The 6698-nt window shown below is 39.3% G+C and overlaps 1 long non-coding RNA gene across 1 annotated transcript in view; it reads right to left on the minus strand.

Annotated features, from left to right (window-relative positions):
* LOC140849592 (uncharacterized) overlaps nt 1-1903 on the minus strand; it is a 169146-nt gene extending 167243 nt beyond the window's left edge. The window contains exon 1 of the long non-coding RNA XR_012131666.1: nt 1801-1903. This is a non-coding gene — a long non-coding RNA (uncharacterized lncRNA). The remainder of the gene's footprint in view (nt 1-1800) is intronic.
* Nucleotides 1904-6698: the final 4795 nt, after the last annotated feature.

Genomic DNA, 6698 nt, shown 5'->3' on the forward strand with positions numbered 1-6698 from the left:
TTCATGGATTCATTAAAAGATACGATAAAGGACAGAGATGAATGGTCTGATGAAGAGATACACAGGGCAAGGTCTGGGAGGGTTCCTCCGTGGGGGAGCTCTGTCCCTGTGGAGTTGGAGTGAGTCAGCCTCCTGGTTTCGATGTGCTTACCAACATGGAAGCTCTCTGAAGTCCCTACTACCCCAGGATTTGGGGGAGCCTCAGAGCACTGGATGGAGTGAGATTATGTTCTGGAAACTTCCCAAAGGCAAAGAAAGGAGACTTTCCAGCAGGCTACTAAGGAGCATGATTGTACAGCTGCAGTCCTGTCTGGTCACCCAGGCGATGGGAACCAGCAAGCCCAAATCGTACCTCCAATTAGTTCCTCCCTACTTCTCTGTAGAACAGAGAGAGTGACACACTCGAAGAAAGGGAAGCAGGAAATCTCAGAGAGGAGGTGTGCTTAAGTTACTAATTAACTCTGTGAGTCCTTTCTGGCTCTCTGGTTTTATCTGGTTAACTCTTTGAATGCCTTTGAGTGCGCTTTACTGGCTTTATGCTCTCTCTACCTGCTCATGTCTGTCTTTCTGCCTAACAGGTCCATCCTGAGTAACCACATTAGAACGAAAGATACTCCTAACACCCAGGAAATTTCAGGGGCCCTGTGCTAGCAATGGGGAGCAGAGACTATCATATATTTTCTAGTATCTCACAGGACCCAAAAAAGACTTCATTCTTAATTTGTGGGATTTAAAGTAGTAGATATTAACAAAGGTAAAAAACAGAATACACGGGAATATACAGGGCATGTACCTCAGACATCCTACTGTTCCCTGAGGCCAGATTTAGTCCTGGGCTACAAAGGAGCAAGTTGGATAGCTCAGCACAAGAAAGACTGACTTCAAAAAAATTGTCTGAAACCTTAAATAAAGCAGCATTTAAAAGGGAGAAGGAAATTAAGCTAAGAAAAGGCCTTGAGAATGTAGCAGATAAGTGCCTTGCTTGGGATAAGGTCCAGAATATGCTCAGTGAAAGTTTTCTGAAAACTAAGACTGAGATAGAAATTGATAATGCCAAAGTCAGAACAGTAATGGAAGAAGAAAAGTGAGATCTATCTATGTAGTTTAAGAAGACAGAGGAATAAGAGATGCTATAGGAAAAGAGATTGAGAACTTCAGATCTTAAGATTAAAGTCCAGGCTAGAAATTTATTAAAATGTTTTTTAAAAAAGAAATGGAGATGCATTTATATTTGCCCACTTTAAAAAATTGGTCAATTTCTCCCTAGTTCTAGATCAGAAAGGGCAGGTGGGCCTGAAAATACAGATGGATTATAGATATATAGATGATAGATAAACAATACACAGACACACAGATGGATAACAGAAGAGACAATTAAAAGAATGAACTTAAATGACATTCACAAATCGTTATTTCATCCAAAAAGCCACTAAAATGTTTAAAGCTAAAAACAGATATAAATAAAAGGGGAAACATACCTTTAAACCTCTAAAAGTCACACTGTGTACCTCTGTGAGATACGGGATGATCTTCAGGGAAGACCTCAGCTGAGTGTAGTGGACTTACAAGTATAATTCTGAGGACCCTGTCTGGATGACAGAGCATATTCTGCTCTGAGTTCACATTTATTTTAAAATCTTGCACAAAGAAAATAAGGACCAAATGGAAGGTGAAATTTTACAGGTTTTAGAAGCTCATAGGAGAACCATAGTTAGGATCTGGAGACCAGAGCTGTCAATAACACAAATTCCTAAACTCATGAACTCATAGGAAGAAAGATGCATTTGCAATGCCACTCACTGAGAGAGAAGTTAGTAAGTCCAGTTGGATTCCATAGCATTGGAACACTGACAGGTTCCCCTTGCCTCTGCTTCCTTTCTTTCTGCCAACATGTCTCTTCCTTGGTTTTGGCCCAGAACAACAATGTGGGCCTCGTAGATTTTGTATTGATAATGAAGTGATGTAGTTCCTTCTGCTCCCATCTGAAAGATCTGGTAAATTAAAGTCAATTAAATTGGACTTACTGCATTTTTCAGTCTTGATCAAGTGGATCTGCCATTCAGAGAGACTATTACCAAACCACATTCTTCAAGGAAAGGCTCCCTTTTCATGACAACCACTACATACGATGGTGAGATATCCAAACCACATCAGAAAATACTTAAATACTTAAATACAGAAAATGATTAAAGCACATTTATTATTTCTGCTCTGTGGGTTTGCTATTTTCAATCTAAGCAGCTAGCAGTGCTGAGCTGGCTGCATTCATTTCACTGGAAGGTGGCCCAAGATGCTTAAGTGATGATGTAATCCAGACTAAGTCGAAATGGGGCTCTTTTGTCTGAGAAAATGTACTAAACACTGAGAACAGAAGATCTTGGACATATATTAGGGAACTCTAGTGCAAACTAGAGGGGACTGAATTTTGAGCTTATTTTCTTACTAAGTGCTCATCAATAAATGAAAGTCTACAGTCAACTGTGTGGTTGTTGGAAGACACTTGTCATTAGGTCTCTTACTCCAGCCTGTCTTGGTGAGTATACTCTGAGTTCAAGGTCCAAACTGCTCTTTATCCAGGCCATCACTATGCTTATGATTAGTGACTTTAAAGGAATGAGGTAATGTCTCTCCATAGAAAAGAACAGACTTACTAACAGGCTGCTATAAAGGAGTGGGTTCCCCAGGCTCAGCATTCTGTAATATAACTTACTCCATGTTCAGGCTTGTGTCTAGGCCAGTGGTTCTCAACTGGGATGATTTTGTCCCCCAGGGACATTTGGGAATGTTTGCAATACACACACACACACACTTCCAAACACATTTAAGTATGCATAAACAATCATATAGTGTAGAATATGTATACATACATACATATAGTGTCATATATATATATATATATAGAGAGAGAGAGAGAGAGAGAGAGAGAGAGATAGCAAAAGTATGTCGTATAAACGGATCCTAGTAATGCCTGCTGCTCTTAAAATATGCACAATTTAGTGATCTGAATTTGATACTCTGGAACAGCAAGACACCACCCAGTGACCAGTGACCCAACCATTAGGCACCTACTTGAGACAGGAAACTGACTTACAGTAAACAAAAGAAAACAAATAAACAAACAAAAAAAGCCCTCTTGGTCTTTTATTGTTTCCCTGAATAGTTTGTTCTTTTAAATGGCAATAGTTTTAACTAATTTATTATATTTTATTAAGAAATAAGTGGAAAAAAAGTCATCCTTTAAAATTTTCATGATGTTTAATTTTATGTCAACTAGAAGGGGACACAGGGTGCCCAGATATTTGGTAAAACATTATTCTAGATGTTTCTGTGAGGGTGTTGTTGGATAGATTAACTTTTCAATTAGCATACTGAGTAAAAATGACTGTTCTCCATAATGTGGGTGGGCTTCACCCTATTAGATGAAGGCTTGAATAGAACCAAAGGTTGACTCTTCCCCTGGTAAGAGAATTCTCCTGTCTTACAGCCTTTGAACTGGAACATGGCCTCTTTCCTGTTCTACAGCAGCCTGCAGCCTTTAGAGTAAAATACATATGTATTATATGTAAATAGAATATTATTTATCTACAAGTCTGTTTCTGTTCCACTGGAGAACCCTAAGATCTTTATCCTTATGCTCTATGCTCTCCTTTCCTTTAAACTTGGCTTGCCATCAGTATATAGCTCACAATATTTTCACTATTTATGCACAAAATAGGAGACAAAACTGTGTTTTATTTACTAATACATATTCAAGGTTGTTGAAATCTGGTATATATGTTTATTAATGGTTTCTGATTATGCCATTAAGAATAAATGTGTAATAAAGGACAAATTTAAGGCCTGGATCATAATTTTCAATTTTTTCTTAAAAAGTTCAAATAATGTATAGCAACAAAAAATATTATCAATGGGTAAAGGAATCATTCCATTTAATTCAAAGCTGAAAATATTAAATGAATCATACTATTAACCAACATTTTGAGAAACATATTTCTGCTGCCCACTCCTTCAACAAACACAATGGGCCGTGGCACAATTCATTTTTCCCTGTGTCCTGCTTTCTGAACAACATATAGTGTGAAAACTTGAAGAGTAAGTTCAGCCATTTCCAGAATTATCTTGATTCTTCACAAGATTATCTTTTGAAGGCTTGTACTTCTATCAATCTTTCTAAAATTTTACCTCTAGCAGATGAATTAGACCTTTTTCATTCTCCCATTCAAAACCCACCAAGGAGTTTCCATCCCACTGAAGAGGAGAAAGATGGCCTACACAGTCTGCAGTCTGCTCCAGTTTTCCCAAACCTCGATTTAAACCAAGATGACCTAGACTGCTCTGATACTATACCTATGCCCAGGACCTGCCCAGGACCAAATGAATCAGATTCTCTTGGGGGAAGACCTGAGTGTTCATTTTGGGCAGTGTTGAAAATCACTTTCCACCAGGACATGACTCTGGCCCACCCTGTGGAATCACTCCCCTAGCATTTTTTCCTTGTGGATGTATCCCAGTCCCACTAGCTCTCTGTGGTCGCTTGAATAAGCCAAGCTTGCTTCCAACTCAGGGACATTCACTTGGTGCCTGCTTGTGTTCCTTCCATTGCTCGTTTTCTCACTCTCTCAGGTCTCTGCTCAGGGAATGTCCCCTTGGGCCCGACCTGGAATAGCACTTGTCATGCATGTTACCTGCTTCATTTTCCTTCAGCACACTTATCACTCTGGCATCTATATGCATGTATGTGCTTTCATCTCTCCCACCAGAACATAGGGTGATAAGGGCAGGAACATTTTCTGTCATGTCCTTCATCTATCTTTAATGCTTCAAACCTTTATTGAAATATAAGCACTTCATAAATAATGCCAAATGAAAATACACAGCAACTTCAAGTCCTGATTCAAAGATAGGTGATAATGTCAGAAAATGTCTGACAACCTGACATGTGCCCTTTTCTCAGATAATAATCTACTTGGCAACAAATACAGCGATCCCTGAGTTCAGGAAATCTAGAACTAGGGCAGAGTACCAGGCATCAATTTTGTAGGGTGATAGACTGCTTGCTGCTAGTTGGGAACACAGGGTGGGAAGCTAGTTGGGAAGCTATACCAGCTTCTGATAAGATAGCCTGTGAACAAAAATATTTGATATAAAAATCCTGATTTTTAGTATTTCAGTTCCTCCTCTGTCAAGTTGAAAATGAGACTTGCTTTCTTACCTCACACTTACCATTCATGGAAAGCTGGGTGGGCATTTTGGGAATACTTTTCTCTTTAAGAATATGAATTATGAAGAAAAAAATGTATGGGATTATGGTGTAACATGACCTAGAGAAAGGGTCTGACTTCACTTATTTGCTAGCAGAATCCCTTAGTTGAATATGCATGGATATTATAATTGACATATCATAGGTTTGGCTTGTCAGAATGTCACTGAAAAGGAGGAAAGGAAGGATAGATGAGATCATTTTCACCTAGCTGTGCACTTCCGGCTGGTAACTATGGATTCCATTTCTGACACAGTTCCCTTTGAGAAACTTTTCTGCTCTTTGTTTCTTCCATAAATGCCTCCATTCCATCATTCCTATTGCACGCAATTACTGTCAGATGGTGTGGTGCATACCTGCACACTGATTAGCAAATTCACACTGATTTGCTCTAAACACTAACGAATTGGAAGCGAAGACACTGTTTGTCTAGTTCCAGTTAAAATTTTTATGACAGCACCAGCTTTCAAGTAGCCTTACTGTTACATGGATGATGATAAAAATGTCTATGCTTTCTATTTCTCTCCAACTGCATCATAAGAATTTCTGGTTACATTTGTGTAAGTGAAATCAGCCGTGGTGATGGTTCACAAGGGAGTCAGTGCACACTGCACACCCTTGAGCATGTGCACTGTCTTTGGCTTTGCATTAGGGATTTGAGCTCCAACTATTCAGCCATGTTCCAGTAATATTAAGCTACTTGCTATAGGACAACTTTTCAGAGATGCCACCCTTGACTTGACATAGCCACTGGCTCCAGACCACCAGTTTCAAAAATAACTCCTGCGGTTCCTTTATCAGTTTGAGCTAAATATGAACGGAACATAAGCCTTGTAACATAAGGTGTCCCACAAATTGAAGAGGCCTCTGAATCCCTTACTATGACAGAAACTGACCCCTTCATAGATAATTTTGCCAAACTACTTTCACAAAGCCCCTGGTTGCCAAATCAATTGTTGTTATTTGCCATATCATGCCAGTGAAATTAAAAGAAAGAAGGTATTTTGCCACAACCTCTTAGTGACTAAGTGAAACAGATCTCAGTTCTCCAAAATCTCTTAACAGCAGCCTCCTTTAAAAACAATGCTTCTTTTACTCTAGGTTTGATAGAAAACTTCCCCATCTACACAGACATGTTTTTAACAAGGGTTAACAATAGACCGTGCTTGTATCTGGTGAGTCACACTTACTTTTCCACATCTTTACTCCATCTCAGATAGACAGTGTCCTCATATTCTTCTCGCAGCATATCCCCTCACCCCCTGAACACCACCCCAACACTCACTATTCTTAGTCCCATCCTCTTAAATCCCAACTGCTGTTCTGAATTTGACCAATAACTAATAAACAAATCCAAGCTGTCACATTCGCCAGAGCTACCTTCCATTTTCGTCCTTGCACTGTCTTTGTGATGTGTGCGTATTTCATTGAAAGGTGA

Source organism: Manis javanica, chromosome 1 (assembly GCF_040802235.1).
Source record: "Manis javanica isolate MJ-LG chromosome 1, MJ_LKY, whole genome shotgun sequence".
NCBI lineage: Eukaryota > Metazoa > Chordata > Mammalia > Pholidota > Manidae > Manis > Manis javanica.